This window comes from Carassius carassius, chromosome 33 (assembly GCF_963082965.1).
Source record: "Carassius carassius chromosome 33, fCarCar2.1, whole genome shotgun sequence".
NCBI lineage: Eukaryota > Metazoa > Chordata > Actinopteri > Cypriniformes > Cyprinidae > Carassius > Carassius carassius.
Window position 1 is genome coordinate 24,085,978 of NC_081787.1, and position 20,836 is coordinate 24,106,813.

A 20,836-nucleotide genomic window follows, 5' to 3' on the forward strand; every position below is an offset into this window, starting at 1 on the left:
TGCAAACTTCTAGAGGGTGCATAAGTTTGAAATAGTGCGTTTAGGTATATTGGTGCCATGCCAGTGGTCGTCTTGAAGGCAAGCATCAGTACCTTGAATTTGATGCGAGCGGCTACTGGTAGCCAGTGTAACCTAATGAGGAGAGGAGTAACATGATTTTTGTATTTTTTTGGCTCAGTGAAGACAACCCTCGCTGATGCGTTCTGGATCAGTTGCAGAGTTGATAGTGCATGCAGGAAGTCCCGTCAGGAGAGCATTACAATGGTAGAGTCTGGAGACAACAAGGGCTTGGACAAGAAGTTGGGTGGCTTGCTGTGACAGGAAGGGTCTTATTTTCCTAATGTTGTACAAGTGAATCTGCAAGACCGGGTCGTTGTAGCAATATGGTCTGTGAAGCTTAACTGATGATCCCTCACAACTCCTATGTTTCTGGCTGTCCTGGAAGGAGTTATGATTGACAAACCCAGCTGTATAGAGTAGTTGTGATGAAACGATGGGTAAGCTGGAACCACCAGCAGTTCTGTCTTAGTAAGGTTGAGCTGAAGGTGATGGTCATTCATCCAGCTAGAAATGTCACTCAGACAGGCTGCAATGCGAGCAATTACCGTCGGGTCATCTGTTTGAATTGAGAAGTAGAGTTGAGTGTCATCAGCGTAGCAGTGATAGGCAAAGCCATGCTTCTGAATGACCGATCCTAATGACGTCATGTAGATGGAGAAGAGAAATGGTCCAAGTACTGAGCCTTGAGGAACCCCAGTAACAAGTCGTTGCTGCTTAGAAATTTCACCCCTCCATGACACCCTAAGGATCTATCTGAGAGGTATGACTTAAACCACATGAGTGCGGGTCCAGAGATGCACATCTTTCTGAGGGTGGACAGTAGAATCTGGTGATTAACAGTGTCAAAAGCAGTAGACAGATCCAGCAAGATGAGTACTGAGGATTTTGAAGATGCTCTTGCCAGTCGCAGGGCTTCAGTAACCGAGAGCAGGGCAGTCTTAGTTGAGTGGCCCCTTTTGAAGCCAGATTGGTTGCTGTCCAGGAGGTTGTTCTGTACAACATAGAGAGCTGATTGAACACAACTCGCTCTAGTGTCTTTGCAATGAATGGAAGAAGGGATATCGGTCTGTAGTTTTCTAGAAGTTCTGGATTTAGAGATGGTTTCTTAAGTAGTCTTAAGGGCTTCCCAGAACCTGCTTAAATGCTGAGGGAAATGTTCCAGAGTGAAGAGAGGTGTTGATAATATGAGTAAGTGAAGGTATGACTGAAGAAGAGATTGCTTGAAGGAGGTGAGCGGGGATCGGAGCAAGTGGACAAGTAGTAGGATAATTGGACAAGATAAGTTTGGCAACGTCCATCTCTGAGAGTGGAGAGAAGGAGGAGAGAGAGTCTGCATTAGTCGTTGTGAAGTTATACTCAGTCTGCGGTGTGGAGAATTGGTCACTGATGGTTCTTGTCTTATTTGTGAAGTCGTCAGCTGTAAGAGTCGATGGAGGAGGAGGTGGAGGCAGATTAAGAAGAGAAGATAAAGTTTTGAAGAGTGTGGGAGAGTCAGAGAACATTTGTTAACTTTGTTGTGGTAGTATGATGTTTTACCAGTGAAGACATTTGCAGAGAAGGAAGAGAAGAGAGACTGATTGATACACACTGAGGTCGGTAGAGTTTCTTGATTTATGCCATTTCCACTCTGCAGCCTTGAGTTTAGAGCGATGTTCACAGAGAACATCGGACAGCCAGGGGGCAGATAGGGTGGTGCGTTCTGGTCTAGATGACAGTGGGCAAAACACGAGGGCTGCCGCAACCTCTGCTGCGGTGAAACTACCACTTTTAGATTTGCCTGAGTACTTGTTATTTAAGTCAGCTGGCCACGCCTCACTATTTAGCAGACCAAAACTGGGGAGTCCCGCTTCAGCATCTATTTACCATGGTAAAAAACACAGTAAATTAAACAAGGTTTCCTAACAATGACAATTGTGCAGTAGTTTAATGAGAAAACGAGGCAAAACACTTACAAACTGTTGTCCTTTTCTGTTGTTCGACTGTTTCTTCTAACAAGGGCTTCCAAAACAGCTAATTAAGTACTTACACGTTATTGGGACAGGACAGGAAAAAAATTCAGCAAGAGTGTGCAGGAACAGGAAACATAATAACACTATGATACTCAACTTTATACACAAATATACCTTTTATATAAATAAACCATAAACTATATATTTTAATTTTGAACTCAATTCTAGTTGCCATGTCTCTTTATGCTCTCCTTCTGTTTGCTTTGGTGTGGCTGGTTAAGTGAATGACATACACAGTCCATGACAGACAGATAACATTAAGGGCTGGTGACTGGTCCAATACTTCAGGCAGGACATCCAAAAGCCCACCTACAGTATCATTCATTGACCTCAAATATAGCTTTTCATCTAAAAGATGTATGTAGTAAAAACTTTACATGGTCGCAATCTAATGTTAACCAACAGAAATGTGTGCCATTGAAGTGTGTTTGTGGAAGCTGAACAGCAGCGCGCTCACAGCATGACAGATAGGGGCACTCTTAAGAGGCTCTTAAAATACTCCGTAATTTTTCATCATACAGATAAAAGTAATGCATCTTTCGAATCTGTAGAGACTCTACATTTATTTGTGTTCACTCAAAGTTGAGCTACTGCAAAATAATTCAAGCAAACAGGATGCGCTTTCTGCCATCTCTGTCCGTGAACTTGTGTGAGAAACTTCGAAACTCTGTGTATGAAAAATAAATCTACAGAGAGTGAAATGTCTACTTTAAGAAAAATCTAATATATATATATATATATATATATATATATATATATATATATATATATATATATATATATATATATATATATATATATATATATATATATATAGGTCCTCTGCTATTTTAAATATACATGTTGCCTCTTGGTAATATTATTAGACAATACGATATTAGTTTCCACTCATATGCTGATGAAAATCAATTATATATCTCCTAGAGACCAGACAAAACTTAATTAATTATCTTAAGGCAAGGCAAGGCAAGTTTATTTATATAGCACATTTCGTACACAATGGTAATTCAAAGTGAATTACTGGTACTGGTAATTCAATCTTAATTACTTAATTATCTAAGCTAACAGAGTGTGGTAAAATGTAAAAGATTGGATGACCAATAATTTTCTCCTATTAAATTTGGACAGAGACAGAGATATTACTTATTGGACCAAAAACAGTATACAGAATCTAGTAGACTCCATTTTGCAACTAGATGGATCTTCTAAATATTGTAGAAATTTCATTTTCTGTAAAGTTGCTTTGCAATGATTTGTATCGTAAAAAGTGCTATACAAATAAACTTGAATTGAATTGAATTGAATTGAATTGAATACTATAGGCCTTACTGACAGATTTTTTTTTTTTTTTTGCAGGAGTAGGATGGGAAAGGTTTGAAAATCTGTCATCCTCTAGTCTAGTGCAAAGCAGCTCTTGAAAGTTAAAAAGTTCAAGTAGATTGATATTTTAGTGTTATATCGCTTAATGAGATATATAGTTATAAATATCTTGTTATACCTGTTAAACGTCAAATTGCACAGCTTTTACTTTCAGAAGTATACTAGACCCCTTTAGTTAGCACGTTTAGTATTTTTTCATTTTCAGGATGGTTGATTTACTGTGTAATATAAATATATATATATATATATATATATATATATATATATATATATATATATATATATATGTCATTCTTGCCTGTTACAATAAAAGACACATGACAGGTTGAATGGTGATTTTATAAGGTTGTGGGTTTTTTCATGCGTGACTCAAGTTTTTGACATTCTATGCTATTTTCTTCCAGCCAAACTGAGCAGTGGCACTTTTGTGTCACAGTTAAACTTGGAGAACTACAGGAGAACTTTTAAAGTTTAAAAAAAGTGACCTTTCAAGACCTTTGTTGCAGAAATATGAGCTTCATAGCACTTTTCCCTGCAAACTGTGCTACACAGAACAGTGTCTCACGACATGAGTGATATATTTTGAAATTTGCAACTTAAAAAAGTCTATAGTAAAGTGTTGTGGAGTGGCTACTTTAACAAATGAAGAAGTACCTGAGTAAATAAATAAAACATATTCAGATCATATAATAGATTTATTTATTTATTTATTTTTTATAGGATGGTCTGCAAAAATAGCAAACAATATATATATATATATATATATATATATATATATATATATATATATATATATATATATATATATATATATATATATATATATACATTTATTTAAGCTTTTTATTTAAAAGATTAACACTATATGATAAAAAGTCTCCACAACAGTATGACTCACCAGTATCTAAAGTAGAATTTGGAAATGCAGCCTAAAAATAAATGAATGTCATGGCATTAGATGACACAATATCTACCATGTGGCAAGTGAATGATCTAACAGCACTTTTCTGTGTCTTTTTTTTCTTCTTCTTCTTTTTCTTCTTCTTCACAAACCTTCGCCTTGGTGACAGCTGGGTACTAGTTAAAAGTGTTAGTAAGCAAGGGATGTCTAAAACTGACACACTAATGTGAATTCAGAGTGGAATGACACCAGTGATAGCTGTGTCTCATGGCCCCATGATGAAGTGTCAACACGGTGAAGATCTGTCCCTGGAGGTGATGGCATCTCAGTGTGTAATTGTTTGAGTGGAATTCATTGACAGTTTAATTTTGTTGCAAGACAAAATTATGGATGACCTGCAAGCCATATATAATCTTTGCATTTCTCTCCCCAGACATGCTTCCTTATTATCGAGGACATGTATTCACATCTGACATCCTAATTAACTGATCGGCAATGTGCCACTTAAATCTTGCACTACCAAACCACTCTGTTGTCATATTCAACTCACAGGAATCCATTATTTTCCCCAAGGCTAAACTTTTAGGCTTTTAGTCATGGACAAAACACTCAAATGAAAAGAAAGAAAGAAAAATACATGTATTTTCACAGCACCCAAGGCACAAACAAACTCTTGTGAAAAAGAAATACACTAGCATACTTTTAGAACAATTATTTATTACAGAAAAAAATACTTTTAAAGAACATTCTTAAGTATGAACTGAATGCAATGTTTTCACACACTTAACTGCATGTTAATTGCATGTTAAATGAAAATGTATTATAGTTTAAATATGTATTAAATGCAAATTATTTCTGATTTTACGTCAGTATAGTGCTTTTTGACCTACATTGTTATGCAGTTTCATATTGACTTAAATTGTCTTTTTTTAAATTCAGTTAAACTGCCGAATGTATTGACAAGAATTTATGGTATACTAAAATATATTTTAATGCGATTTTTATTTAAACATATATATATATATACATATTATACATCTGTAATGAAGAAGCTGCAATTGAGTACATTTGAAATGTAAATGTAAAAAATAACAAAAAATAAAAACATTGCAATATCAAAATAATAATAATGAAATGTGAATCTTTAAAGGATGACAAATTATTATTTAAACCTGATTTAAAAAGCATTTTAAAGTAAAACTTTTCGATTGACATTATTACAAAGCACTATATTAAAAATATAAAGTTTGTTAAGAAACATAGTAATGAATGTACTTGTCACGGCTTACGCTGCTGGAAGGAACACGGAGCCGAGGGATAAACGAAACAAGGATTTATTAAATTATACATAGGCAAGGTAAGTAACAAATAACAGGTGGCAAGTGGCAAGTAACAAGTGGACAAGTAGACAGGTTGACAAGTAGACGAGATGACGAGTAGACCCGACAAAACAGAACTGAAAGGACAAGGCTTTTATAGAAGGGATAATTGGGGAAACACAGGTGGATGGCATGACTAAATTAACAGGGACATGGAACACATGGGGAAAATGACTAGACACACCTGGGAACTAATCAAAACCACACACGGAAGACAGAAACTGGGTCACAGGGGAAAAAACACACAAAATAAGTCCAGGTGTGTGACAGTACTCCCCCCTCCCGGTAGGTGCGTCCTCGCACCGTAGAAACAACAAAGGGAGGCGTGGGTGGGAACTTGGGAGGAGGTTCCGGTGGAGGACAGCCTCCCAGGAGGGGGCCAGCAGACAGGGACCACAGAGGAAGAAGCCAGGGAGGAGATGACGGAGGGAGGAGCCAGGGAGGAGACAGGAAGGATCTGAAGCAGGAGGTACCCAGCAGGACCCAGGCCACAGCCATAACGGCCCAAGGTGGGGCCGACGGAGGAAGGAGCCATGGAGGAGGAATGGTCACCGACTCCAGGGACTCGACCCCGACAACAAAGCAAGTGGAGGAGGAGCCCGAGGCGGAGACGGAGAGCCGAAGAGCCAGGGTGACGGGGAGGAGCCGGAGGTCCTAGGCGGAACTGATGGCTCTGGTGACTGACGCGGCGATGTGGATCCGGAAGGCCGCGGTGAGGCCAGAGTGACCGAGGACTGAGGTGTAGCCGAGGGGATGAAGGAGCCTGACGGAGCCGGAGGGACGGAGGGATGAGGCGAAGCCGGAGGAGTGGAGTCCCGAGGCATAGGAAGGACGACGCCAGACCAAGGCAGAGCCGGAGGGACGAGGGAGCCAGGCAGAGCCTGCGGACTGCCGGGCCACGGCGGAGAGGAAGGAGCTAGGAGCCATGGTGGAGCCGACGGGTCAACGGGCCGAGGCGGAGTCCAGGCCTCAGAGGCTGGAGGCGGAGGTGAGGGAGACGCCGACCAAGGCGTCGCTGGAGGATGGCGGTCCCGCTGAGCTCGCACCACAATGATGGTAGGCTGAGGGCGAGCAGAGGGGCAGCCAGACGACAGCGGAGGAGGAGGCAGGAGTGGGTGGGAGGGTGGGAATTTTGGAGGAGCAGGCATTGGAGTAAGCTCTGGGGCTGGAGCCCTTCCTGGGCTTAACGGAGGATCAGGAGCCCGTCCTGGGCTTAACGGAGGATCAGGAGCCCGTCCTGGGCTTAACGGAGGATCAGGAGCCCGTCCTGGGCTTAACGGGGGTTCAGGAGCCCGTCCTCGGCTTAACGGGGGATCAGGAGCCCGTCCTGGGCTTAAAGGAGGATCAGGAGCCCGTCCTGGGCTTAACGGAAGATCAGGAGCCCGTCCTGGGCTTAACGGAAGATCAGGAGCCCGTCCTGGGCTTAACGGGGGAACAGGAGCCCGTCCTGGGCTTAACGGGGAATCAGGAGCCCTTCCTGGGCTTAACAGAGGATCAGGAGCCCGTCCTGGGCTTAACGGGGGAACAGGAGCCCGTCCTGGGCTTAACAGAGGATCAGGAGCCCGTCCTCGGCTTAACGGGGGATCAGGAGCCCGTCCTGGGCTTAAAGGAGGATCAGGAGCCCGTCCTGGGCTTAACGGAAGATCAGGAGCCCGTCCTGGGCTTAACGGAAGATCAGGAGCCCGTCCTGGGCTTAACAGAGGATCAGGAGCCCGTCCTGGGCTTAACGGAGGATCAGGAGCCCGTCCTGGGCTTAAAGGAGGATCAGGAGCCCGTCCTGGGCTTAACGGGGGAACAGGAGCCCGTCCTGGGCTTAACGGGGAATCAGGAGCCCTTCCTGGGCTTAACAGAGGATCAGGAGCCCGTCATGGGCTTAACAGGGGAACAGGAGCCCGTCCTGGGCTTAACAGAGGATCAGGAGCCCGTCCTGGGCTTAACGGGGGAACAGGAGCCCGTCCTGGGCTTAACGGAAGATCAGGAGCCCATCCTGGGCTTAACGGAAGATCAGGAGCCCGACCTGGGCTTAACAGAGGATCAGGAGCCCGTCCTGTGCTTAACGTGGGAACAGGAGCCCGTCCTGGGCTTAACGGGGAATCAGGAGCCCTTCCTGGGCTTAACAGAGGATCAGGAGCCCGTCCTGGGCTTACAGGAGGATCAGGAGCCCGTCCTGGGCTTAACGGGGGAACAGGAGCCCGTCCTGGGCTTAACGGGGAATCAGGAGCCCTTCCTGGGCTTAACAGAGGATCAGGAGCCCGTCCTGGGCTTACAGGAGGATCAGGAGCCCGTCCTGGGCTTAACGGAAGATCAGGAGCCCGTCCTGGGCTTAACGGGGGAACAGGAGCCCGTCCTGGGCTTACAGGAGGATCAGGAGCCCGTCCTGGGCTTAACGGAAGATCAGGAGCCCGTCCTGGGCTTAACGGGGGAACAGGAGCCCGTCCTGGGCTTAACGGGGAATCAGGAGCCCGTCCTGGGCTTAACGGGGAATCAGGAGCCCGTCCTGGGCTTAAAGGAGGATCAGGAGCCCGTCCTGGGCTTAAAGGAGGATCAGGAGCCCGTCCTGGGCTTAACGGGGAATCAGGAGCCCTTCCTGGGCTTAACAGAGGATCAGGAGCCCGTCCTGGGCTTACAGGAGGATCAGGAGCCCGTCCTGGGCTTAACGGAAGATCAGGAGCCCGTCCTGGGCTTAACGGGGGAACAGGAGCCCGTCCTGGGCTTACAGGAGGATCAGGAGCCCGTCCTGGGCTTAACGGAAGATCAGGAGCCCGTCCTGGGCTTAACGGGGGAACAGGAGCCCGTCCTGGGCTTAACGGGGAATCAGGAGCCCGTCCTGGGCTTAACGGGGAATCAGGAGCCCGTCCTGGGCTTAAAGGAGGATCAGGAGCCCGTCCTGGGCTTAAAGGAGGATCAGGAGCCCGTCCTGGGCTTAACGGAAGATCAGGAGCCCTTCCTGGGCTTAACAGAGGATCTGGCATAGGTGCATTGGAAACCCCCTCATTTTGACCCATTTGGAGCTCCACATTATGCTCCCTCGTGGTGGGCAGTGTCGCCGGCTCTCGCACCTGGTCTGACGGGTTGCTCTCTGGCTCTCCGTCATCGGTGGGCTCGGGCTCATGCCACGTACCGTGGGGAGATTGCAGGCTGGGCTCTGGGTCCAGAGTGGACCTGGCGAGATCCTCCATTGGGCCGACCGTGAGAGGTGACCCATTTTTCACCAGATTCCACTCTATGAAGGCGGCGAAATCCTCCCGAGGACCATCTTCGGGCGACAACGCTCTGCACCTGGAGTTCAGGCTGGCGTGATAAAAGGTGCAGAGCGCGTGGTCCGGGTAGCTGGTGGCATTAGCTATCCAGAGAAACCGTCTGGTATGGTCCTCGAGAGACAGTCCCTCCTGCTCCAGCAGGAGGAGGAGGTATTCGGGGCGATAGAGGGGATCCATGACACACTACGGAAAGAAAAAGACAGTGAAAAAACGGAAAAAAAAACGGAGGGAAAACACGCAGTTTATAACTTTTTAGGTCGGGTCTTCTGTCACGGCTTACGCTGCTGGAAGGAACACGGAGCCGAGGGATAAACGAAACAAGGATTTATTAAATTATACATAGGCAAGGTAAGTAACAAATAACAGGTGGCAAGTGGCAAGTAACAAGTGGACAAGTAGACAGGTTGACAAGTAGACGAGATGACGAGTAGACCCGACAAAACAGAACTGAAAGGACAAGGCTTTTATAGAAGGGATAATTGGGGAAACACAGGTGGATGGCATGACTAAATTAACAGGGACATGGAACACATGAGGAAAATGACTAGACACACCTGGGAACTAATCAAAACCACACACGGAAGACAGAAACTGGGTCACAGGGGAAAAAACACACAAAATAAGTCAAGGTGTGTGACAGTACTTAAGTTGTACTTAAGTCATTATATTAATTATATCATATTATGCAAGTACAGTTTTCAGAAGTTATTTACAAAGTTATGGTGCTTTGTATCACTTTTGAGGTTAAATACTGTATCTATATGTAGCAGTATGAGTTAGTGTAACGAGCTAGCGTACTGTTGGCCAATCCCCGTGTGAGGCTCCGCCCTATAAATATAGCGAAGTCCGTCTAACTCTCTCTCTTGCTCGTCAGTGACGGAAGTTGTGTTGTGCTTCCGGGTCGCTCTCTCCGTGTGCTCTGTGTTGAAGGGTAGGGTAGTGGCTTGGTTGTCTTTGTGCGAATATTATTTGCATTATCTGCAGTGATGGTTACTGTGTGTTGGACGCTCAGATCTCCGGTTGAAGGTCCAGTCTTCCACCTTGTCATTCAGCTTATCCAATAAATGGATTTACTGCATTATTGGTGCTGTTGGCATGCATCGAGCCATCTCCCTCGGGTGAACATGGATTCTGTTTGATCGGTATGTATGCCATGGCGTTGGGTTCATTTATTTTAATTAAATTTTAATGGTAATATTTGTGTGTAAATAACAGGAATGAGGCCGGTTTAGCTGGAGATCGTCACCAGCAACACAGTATTGGGTTGCTAGCTGCTGTTTTGCATATACGGTAGTGTTGCCTACACTGCTTTGCCTGTTCGGCCGGGACGGCTGTCTTTCTGGACTGTTGCTTTCCCGAACTGCTGTTCACTTTGTATACGTATTGAATTTTGTAACAACAACAGGATCAGATTGCTGTGTGCCCGTCTTGCTATTACAGCTGCGGGGCTATTGCGGCTGCAGGGCCAACAGTATGTACCACTTGCAATGTGATCTATTGTTTTTTTTTTTATGATGTTTGAATATACCTCAAGGGGTTGGGGCTTTATATTATAATTTCGCTGGTTTAAGAAGTTTTTTTTTTCTTTTTGTTTTGATTCCAATTTAGATTCAATTTGTATTTATTCCTTGTGTGATTTCTTTGTGTTTTTCTGATTATTGGATTTATATATCCATAGATATATAAAGTTTTCTTTATACTGCCCTTTTTATAACCATCGTTAGTTTTGGCAGTCATTGTCTGTATTTTGTGACAAGTTTATTTTTGACTTATATATATATATTTTTTTCTTTCTTTTCTTTCTTTTGTGTCTTCTCCTACTGCCTCTCAAGGACCATTGCTGGTTCCGGCAGTTATTGTTCATATTTTGTGATAATTTGTTAGTTCTTTTTATTTAAGGATATTGATTTTTTTGTATTTGTTTTCCTATTCTTTTTGGTGAATCTTCGTTAATGGTGTCTGTGTGTTTCGTTTGCTTTTCTTTACAGTGACTGAGAGCCGATGGTGGTGGTGGTGTCTAGGTGGTGGTATCCCCCTCCGGTGTGCTGTTGATTTTCTTATTTCCCTTGCGTTCACTGTGGTGTGGTTGTTTATTGTGAGATTTTCCCTGTGATTTCTAACTGCTTTTGACTCCTCTCTCCTCCATCGGTAAACCTCAACAGTTTAAAAATTTTTTTTTTTCTTTTTCCGCTTCCCTGAGAGATGCTTGTTAATTTATTGAAATAAAGGTGTTTTATTCAAAATTGAACATCGTCTCTGGCTGTATTGTACGTTTACCTGTGTGTCCTTAATTGTATTATCATTGCAATAAGAGAGTAAAATCATTCCCTGGGTGAAACTCCCAGGGTGGCGGTGGTTTTGTCTGTTCTAATATTGAACGCCACAATCTGGCGTAGTCGGCAGGGTACAATTTTATGCCAAGACGTGTTCAATTTTGTTGTATTTGTTTGTTGTCTGTTTCTTTTTGTTTTCTTTTTTTGTGTGTTATAGGCAAGACAGCAGCTAGCGCCCTTCCTACGCTTTCCTATCTCCTAACGGTAGAGTCTCCCTTTGTTGGGTGGGGTAAGTATGGAGGGAGAGTTACAGGAGTTGAGAGACTTGGTTGAGCAGTTAAGAGCAGATAATGAGAGGCTGCGCCTGGAACGAGCTGTGGCCGTGCCTGGACCTAGTTCCGAACCCCTTAATGTGTTACCTACTGCTTTACCCGTGACTAGAGCCCCTACAACTGAGAGATTAGTTTTTGTGCCCAGTGACCGAAAATGTCCCATGTTTAGGGGGAGATCAGGCATAGGGTTAACAGAATGGATTGAGGAAGTGCAAGCTTGTATGAGGGCGTGCCATTTGTCAACATCCGATCAGGCATTTTTTTTGTTTGATCACCTAGAGGGAGAGGCTCGCGATGAAGTAAAATTTCGTCCTAATGCGGAACGTGAGGATCCAGCTAAGATAATTGCCATTTTACAGGAGCTTTATGGTTGTTGTGAGTCCTATGTAGCTTTGCAGGAAGCATTTTTCTCCCGTCGGCAACGGGAGGGGGAAACACTGCACGAGTTCTCCCTCGCACTGATGAGTCTTATGACGTCTGTAAAACAACGTGCACCCGGCGATGTACCAAATGCCGAAGTTTTGCTACACGATCAATTTGTTGAGCATGTACTTGATGGCGCCCTCCGTCGTGAGTTGAAACAGTGTGTGCGTAGACAGCCAGCCACTACCCTGCTAGAAGTGAGGGCAGAAGCGATTCGGTGGGAGCGAGAGGGTTTGCCAGGGGGCGTTAGGTGACGGAGTCATTCTGTCCCTTCAGTGCTTGGTTTTCAGTTTGGCGTTCAGAGTGATGCTCGGTCGGTTGTTAATTCACCCCAAGTGTCTGAGCTGAGTGAAATGCGAGAAATGTTGAAAGCAAGGGCATCTCAACCAGCTTACTCAAAGCATTGCCCGCATACAGAGCTCTAGCCAGCGCAGTCGTTCTTCTCATAATGGCCCCATATTATGTAGACGGTGCCAGCAGCCTGGCCATTTTGCCAGGGAGTGTGAAGGAGAACGTGTCCCTGCTCGTGCACACTTTTCTTTACCTGCCCCTCCACCTTTTAACGGGAAGTTTCGCTCTTTTCCGTCGTCGGAAAACTAGCACCCGCCGAATTGCAGAGCCACAATTCGGAGGGGGCAGATACTGGTTCATTTGCGTTTAATTATTTGGCAGAAACTTCAAAACTGATGTCATCTTGCCCACATTTAGATGTGTGTATGGGTGGGGTTGAGGTTCCTTGCTTAGTAGACACCGGTTCAATGGTTTCTACAATCACCGAGAGTTTCTTCCTCCAGCAATTTGAGCCATGGGGTCAAGAGAGGCTCCAGTCTTGTCACTGGCTGCAGCTCAGGGCAGCCAATCGGTTGGCTATACCCTATCTGGGCTACTTGGAACTTGACATTAAGCTTTGTGGTAAATTATTGCAGCGGTGTGGGTTGCTGGTAGTTAAGGATCCCCCTGGTGGTGTGTCTTCTCAGGTCCCTGGTATTTTGGGGATGAACGTGATTCGCAGATGCTATAGAAAGCTTTTTAGTCGGCATGGCTTGGCCATGTTTGACTTACCTGTGGTCGCCAACAGTCCAGAATATGTTGTGAAGGCGTTGCAAGGGTGCCGGCAGGCTAGCACTCGTTCCCTTGATGATGCAGCTGGTAATGTGAGGGTGCGAGGCAGGAAGGCTTGCCGGATTCCTGGGGGTGTGATAAAAATAGTCGCTACCACATGTTCAGCACAATATTCTGAGAATACCGTGTTGTTTGAACCCCTTAGCTCTGGCCTACCAGCTGGACTTCTTGCGTCTCCTGCCTTGGTTCGGGTGGTAAGGGGTACGGCTTACATCCCAGTGGTGAATGTAGGTACCATCGATGTGCTGCTTTATCCACGCACTGTTGTATGTACTTTGGACAATGTTTGCGTTGTTAGCCTGCCTACAGGAGTCACTGAGGTACCTTTAAGTGTGGCCACAGTGGCATCTCAGATGGCTGCTCCTACGGTGCAGGATCAGATAGCTGTCATGGACCTTCCATCATTGTCTGCTGAAGAACAGGGTTCGGTAAAGTCCCTTCTTGGGAGATACAATTCCGTCTTTTCTGCTCATGATGGAGACCTTGGTTGTACTAACCTGATTAGCCATGACATCCCTCTTTTAGACAATGTTCCTGTCAGGCAACGCTATCGGCGTATTCCTCCATCTGACTACGAGCTGGTTAAAGAGCACATTCACCAACTTCTCGACGCACAGGTGATCCGGGAGAGTAGCAGTCCTTATGCTAGTCCTATTGTCCTTGTTAAGAAAAAGGATGGAACCCTAAGAATGTGTGTTGATTATAGGCAGCTTAATTGTAAAACCCGGAAGGACGCCTTCCCTCTTCCTCGCATCGAGAAATCCTTGGATGCACTCACGGGTGCTCGCTGGTTTTCTACCCTGGACCTGGCCAGTGGGTATAACCAGGTTCCAGTTACTGAGGCAGATCGGCCCAAGACTGCGTTTTGTACACCCTTTGGGCTTTTCAAATGGAATCGTATGCCCTTTGGGCTTTGTAATGCCCCTGGCACCTTTCAAAGATTGATGCAACGGCTGTTTGGTGACCAATAAAATCAGTCCTTGTTGCTTTACCTTGACGACATTGTGGTTTTCTCCTCCACAATCCAGCAGCACTTGGAGAGGTTGGAAGTAGTGCTGTGCCGTCTTCAACGGGAAAATCTAAAGGCAAAGCTCACCAAATGTGCCTTTTTCCAGAAAGAGGTGCGGTATCTGGGGCATGTGATTTCCAGTAAGGGGGTTGGCACAGACCCAAGCAAGGTAGAGGTGGTATCCAACTGGCGGCCTCCTGCTATTGTTTCAGAGCTGCGGTCGTTTCTTGGGTTTGCCAGTTATTACCGTCGCTTTGTGGAGGGTTTTGCAAAGCTGGCGGCCCCGTTACACAAGCTTGTGGCACATCTGGGTGCCACCAAGTCTAAGGGAAGGAAAGAGCGAGCTGTCATTGAAAACTGGACAGAAGAGTGCCATAGCAGCTTTGAAGCACTGAAAGCTAGGCTCACCAGTGCTCCGGTGCTTGCGTATGCCGACTTCTCACTTCCATTCATTTTGGAGGTAGATGCAAGTCATGGTGGCCTTGGTGCCATGTTATCACAAGAGCAATATGGTAAGGCTAGGCCCGTAGCCTACGCTAGCCGGGGTTTAAGGCCCAGTGAGCGTAACATGGTGAACTACAGCTCTATGAAATTGGAATTTGTTGCACTCAAGTGGGCCATGACAGAGAAATTCCGGGAGTATCTGCTGGGCCATAAATGTGTGGTCTTCACTGACAATAATCCGCTTAGCCACCTGTCATCGGCTAAACTTGGTGCAACCGAACAACGCTGGGCAGCCCAGCTCGCATCATTTGATTTCGAGGTAAAGTATCGCTCAGGTAGAAGTAACAAGAATGCGGATGCTCTATCCCGCCAGTATCCTCCGGCCCCAGCAGATATGGAAGCTATGCTTCCTGGTACATCACTCCCTATGCCTCTGCGGCAGGCTCTTCAGGAACCTGAAGTAATTCAATCTGCTGTCATGGCCCTGCCTCATCTCACCACCTCTGATATCTGTACCCTCCAGCAGGGTGATCCGGTTATTCAGGAGGTTTAAGTGTTTTGGAGACGTGAGCAGCGTCCCAACTTTGAAGAGCGTCAAAGGGCGTTCCGGCCTGCATTGGCGTTACTTCGACAGTGGGACAGGCTGGTTGAGAGGAGTGGTGCCCTGTATCGCCGGGTGTTTCGCCCCGATGGCGCGGAAGTAGTCTTGCAGGTGGTGGTGCCTGCTTCCCTAAAGGAAGAGGTGCTTACTAAGGTCCACCAGGAGCATGGCCATCAGGGCATAGAGAGGACGTTGGAGCTCCTACGCCAGCGCTGTTATTGGCCGGGTATGACCGCAGACATGTCCAAGTGGTGTCAGGCCTGTGAGAGGTGCCAAGTTGGTAAGGACTCTCAACGTCCTAATTCTAGTTTTATGGGGCACCTGTTGGCTTCACGGCCTAATGAGATTGTAGCCATTGACTATACAGTGTTAGAACCCACCCAGAGTGGTTTAGAAAATGTACTGGTCATGACCGATGTTTTTAGCAAATACACACTTGCTGTTTCCACCTCTGACCAAAGGGCCCCCACTGTGGCCCAGGCTTTGGTGGTAGAGTGGTTCTCCAAGTTTGGTGTTCCTGCCCGTATCCACTCTGATCGGGGCCGCAACTTTGAGAAATCCCTTATTAAACAGCTGTGTCGCCTTTATGGCATTGAAAAGTCTCGCACCACGCCATACCATCCGGCCGGGAATGGCCAATGCGAACGGTTCAATAGAACGCTCCACAACGTGTTGCGCACTCTGCCAGTGTCTCGGAAGTGGGACTGGAGTTCCTGCTTGCCACAGGTCCTGTTCTCTTATAACACAACCCCCCATCAGTCAACTGGGGAGTCTCCATTTTTTTTAATGTTCGGACAGGAGCCTAGACTACCAGTCGACTTCCTGTTAGGTAGAGTTCAGGATCCCGTGGGTGGAAACATCCATGAGTGGATTCAGGAGCACCAGACCCGCTTACAGTTGGCCTTCGAAGGTGCTACAGAGAGGTTGCGGGTTGCTGCAGAGCGTCGTAAGAATCACCATGATCGCCGGGTGAGAGCTTTGCCCCTTAAATTGGGCCAGCTAGTTTGGGTTCGTGATTTTACTGCATGGGGGCGTCATAAGCTCCGTGACCTTTACAGTCTTGTACAGTATAGAGTCCTCAAAGTGCCCAAAGAGGGAGGGTCGGTGTACACAATTGCACCAGTGGACGAACCAACCAAAGCCAGGCAGGTCAACCGTGCACTGCTGAAGGCTGTGGTTGAAGCTCATCCTGCAAGTGAGGCTGCTTCACCTTGTTCACCTGTTGCTGACCTGCCTCAGTCGGAGGACGAGTTGTCAGGGGATGATCTGTTGGTGTTGAGGCATGAGGCTCCTTTGATAACCCCCACTCAGGTATCTGTGACTCAAACCACCCCTCAGTTGCAGCTGCTGTCAGCTTCCTTGCCATCTACTGGGCCAGCCCCATTAGCGCCTATTGCTATCAGGGCACCAGAAGGACCTACCCCACCTTCACCTCCTTTGCCTCAGTTTGTTCCAGCAGTTAGTGAAGTGGCAATACGTCGGACAGCACGGTCAACTGCGGGCCAGCATTCCAATGTCTATCATCTGCCAAGACCGGTAGTGGCAGTGGACAATGCTGCTGACCCTGTGTCCAACACAGTAATGGCGCTTTTTCGGCCCTGGAGCTAGTATAGGGTATTTTTTTAATTTTACTTATTCATCGTCGGGGCGACAATGCAAAAGGTGGGGTAGATTGTAGCAGTATGAGTTAGTGTAACGAGCTAGCGTACTGTTGGCCAATCCCCGTGTGAGGCTCCGCCCTATAAATATAGCGAAGTCCGTCTAACTCTCTCTCTTGCTCGTCAGTGACGGAAGTTGTGTTGTGCTTCCGGGTCGCTCTCTCCGTGTGCTCTGTGTTGACAGGTAGGGTAGTGGCTTGGTTGTCTTTGTGCGAATATTATTTGCATTATCTGCAGTGATGGTTACTGTGTGTTGGACGCTCAGATCTCCGGTTGAAGGTCCAGTCTTCCACCTTGTCATTCAGCTTATCCAATAAATGGATTTACTGCATTATTGGTGCTGTTGGCATGCGTCGAGCCATCTCCCTCGGGTGAACATGGATTCTGTTTGATCGGTATGTATGCCATGGCGTTGGGTTCATTTATTTTAATTAAATTTTAATGGTAATATTTGTGTGTAAATAACAGGAATGAGGCCGGTTTAGCTGGAGATCGTCACCAGCAACACAGTATTGGGTTGCTAGCTGCTGTTTTGCCTATACGGTAGTGTTGCCTACACTGCTTTGCCTGTTCGGCCGGTACGGCTGTCTTTCTGGACTGTTGCTTTCCCGAACTGCTGTTCACTTTGTATACGTATTGAATTTTGTAACAACAACAGGATCAGATTGCTGTGTGCCCATCTTGCTATTACAGCTGCGGGGCTATTGCGGCTGCAGGGCCAACAGTATGTACCACTTGCAATGTGATCTATTGTTTTTTTTATGATGTTTGAATATACCTCAAGAGGTTGGGGCTTTATATTATAATTTCGCTGGTTTAAGAAGTTTTTTTTTTCTTTTTGTTTTGATTCCAATTTAGATTCAATTTGTATTTATTCCTTGTGTGATTTCTTTGTTTTTTTCTGATTATTGGATTTATATATCCATAGATATATAAAGTGTTCTTTATACTGCCCTTTTTATAACCATCGTTGGTTTTGGCAGTCATTGTCTGTATTTTGTGACAAGTTTATTTTTGACTTATATATATTATATATATATTATAAATATATATATTATTATATATTATATATATATTTTTTTCTTTCTTTTCTTTCTTTTGTGTGTTCTCCTACTGCCTCTCAAGGACCATTGCTGGTTCCGGCAGTTATTGTTCATATTTTGTGATAAGTTGTTAGTTCTTTTTATTTAAGGATATTGTTTTTTTTGTATTTTTTTTCCTATTCTTTTTGGTGAATCTTCGTTAATGGTGTCTGTGTGTTTCGTTTGCTTTTCATTACAGTGACTGAGAGCCGATGGTGGTGGTGGTGTCTAGGTGGTGGTGTCCCCTTCCGGTGTGCTGTTGATTTTCTTATTTCCCTTGCGTTCACTGTGGTGTGGTTGTTTATTGTGAGATTTTCCCTGGGATTTTTAACTGCTTTTGACTCCTCTCTCCTCCATCGGTAAGCCTCAACAGTTTTAAATTGTTTTTTTTTCTTTTTCCGCTTCCCTGAGAGATGATTGTTAATTTATTGAAATAAAGGTGTTTTATTCAAAATTGAACATCGTCTCTGGCTGTATTGTACGTTTACCTGTGTGTCCTTAATTGTATTATCATTGCAATAAGAGAGTAAAATCATTCCCTGGGTGAAACTCCCAGGGTGGCGTAGTCGGTGGTTTTGTCTGTTCTAATATTGAACGCCACATATACAATAGTACTGTAAAATAAAATAAACTGTCATAATATAAATCTGAAACATGTACATGTATGTGCTTTGCCTCATTCAAACATCTGATAATATTTGACATTGGCCAAGACTTTAAGGTGAGTAGAGACTGTCATAAGAGCGATATTTCAATAGTGTGAGATAAAAGTCACTAGAGTGACGCTTTCCTTATGAGACTGAACTGCCACTTTAGGTTCAGTAATGTTTTTAAAAACCTTTAAGCATTTCCCAATTTTTATTTACAGGTTCATTTTTCTCTCCACACATTCTTAATGTTGTTGTAAAGTTCCAGAGCCTTGGCGGTCCTTTTACCAAGCAAGGTATTAATGTCTCTCAAGAGAAAAGCAATGGGCTATTTGAACTAAACAGTTTTCTGAGACATTTTCCATTAAACCAATGTGGGCAGACCCCTTCAGGGCCCGAGTCTTTGGTTGGCACCTTCACAAACCTCTGTGATGATGGCCACCGGCACAATGGTGACTCGACGAGCCGCAGCTGTCGATATAAGAGATTTAACCATTCCTCAAACAGACTTCACCACAGGCTGGAAAGAAAGCATAGTCAACTAACTAGTTCACTCCACATACTATTCATCATGGCTCTAGGAAACGCCGTCTACAGATTGTATGTGAAAAATTGAATGCACTATAGTTTATATGGAATATGGTTTATTCTAATTGATCAGTCAACAAATCAGCGCAGAACAATTATTAAAGCATGGAGCTACTCAAGGCTACATTTGGTGGTATTACCTTCAACAGACATTCTTCCAGCATATCCTGCTCATTCTCCCTCTGAAAATTTAATTGACATTGCTTTTTCAACATCTATGAATTACTGGACATAGTAAGGAACATCTCAGCTTTTGCAGCTGTCATTAATCTACAAAAACACTTCCTCATAGCAGATATATCACTGTCTGTGCGATCATTTAGGCATCTGCAAATGTCAAAAAGAACACCATAAAACTGTCCAATCAAATAGAGAAATGTCCCAGCTTTGTGACTACCTTAGCAAAACTTCAACAAATAACAACATAAAGATACCAATCATGTGGCATCCTAAACAGGTTGAAGTAGTTCCTGAAGTTATATATGAACAGACTGGACTTACTTGAGACCTTTTCACTAATGAAAACCAAATTAGTAATGTATTAGAACATCTGTATAACGTATTAGACTTGCTTAAAACTCTACAAGAGGCTGCACATAGCCTTAAACCATTAGTTTGATCCAAAAGGCCTGAATGCAGGGCCCCAACCTAATTGGAAAGAAAATAAGTGGATTGAAACGTATTAAAATATTAAAAATATCCCTCCCAGCGATAGTAAAGAGAGGCTTATAATGATTGCAATCAGGAATGATTACTTTCCCTATGGTGAATTAATTTGTGAATCAGAGCAGAGCACCAGGTTGTTGTTTGGAAATACTACAACATGGGTTAGAAGCACAAGCTGAGCAAGACTTCCTGTATGTGTAAATTTATTTGATGGAAAACAAGGAAATACATCATTGCAAAATGTATTTGTCATAACATTTGTTAGGGTAGGATATTATAATGACAATATAAAAATAAGTCAATATACTGTGTTAATCATTGAAGCTCAATTTGACTGAATATTGTTTTCTGTAAATCCCGTCATTCAGATATTGGACAGAATATATTTTGTTTAGCATAGCCTTGTGTACATTTCTCATTGTAGCAAATCTTTGACCCTTTTAAATGTTTTACCATGGTGCCACTTTTGGATGCTTCATGGATTAGGTCAGTAAAATTGCTGGCAAACCTCCAAACCTATACGTAATGTCTCAATTTCCATTATTCCCCCCTCTCAAGTAACACACACAAAACCTGAAATCTGGTTAGCTGGCAACATGTGAAAAACTTGTTCTGTTGATTTAATGCACACTGTGGAAAGCTGTTGTAGAAAATAATTATTAGGATTAGACATTCAAAAACCAATAACATGCCCTAGAACCCACTTGTTGTGTTTCAGAGTGGACATATTAACCCAAGGTTGTAACTGTCCATTTTCATTTTCAGCTTTTATACTTTTCTGTATTATTATGGGCAGGTTTTCATCATACAATTAAAAGTAAGTAAATTCACAAAGAACGTTATTCAATGTAATATAACTTCACTAATCACTATTACCCAGTTATGAAAAATGAATGAATGAATAAATGAAAATTAGATAGATAGATAGATAGATAGATAGATAGATAGATAGATAGATAGATAGATAGATAGATAGATAGATAGATAGATAGATAGATTTCA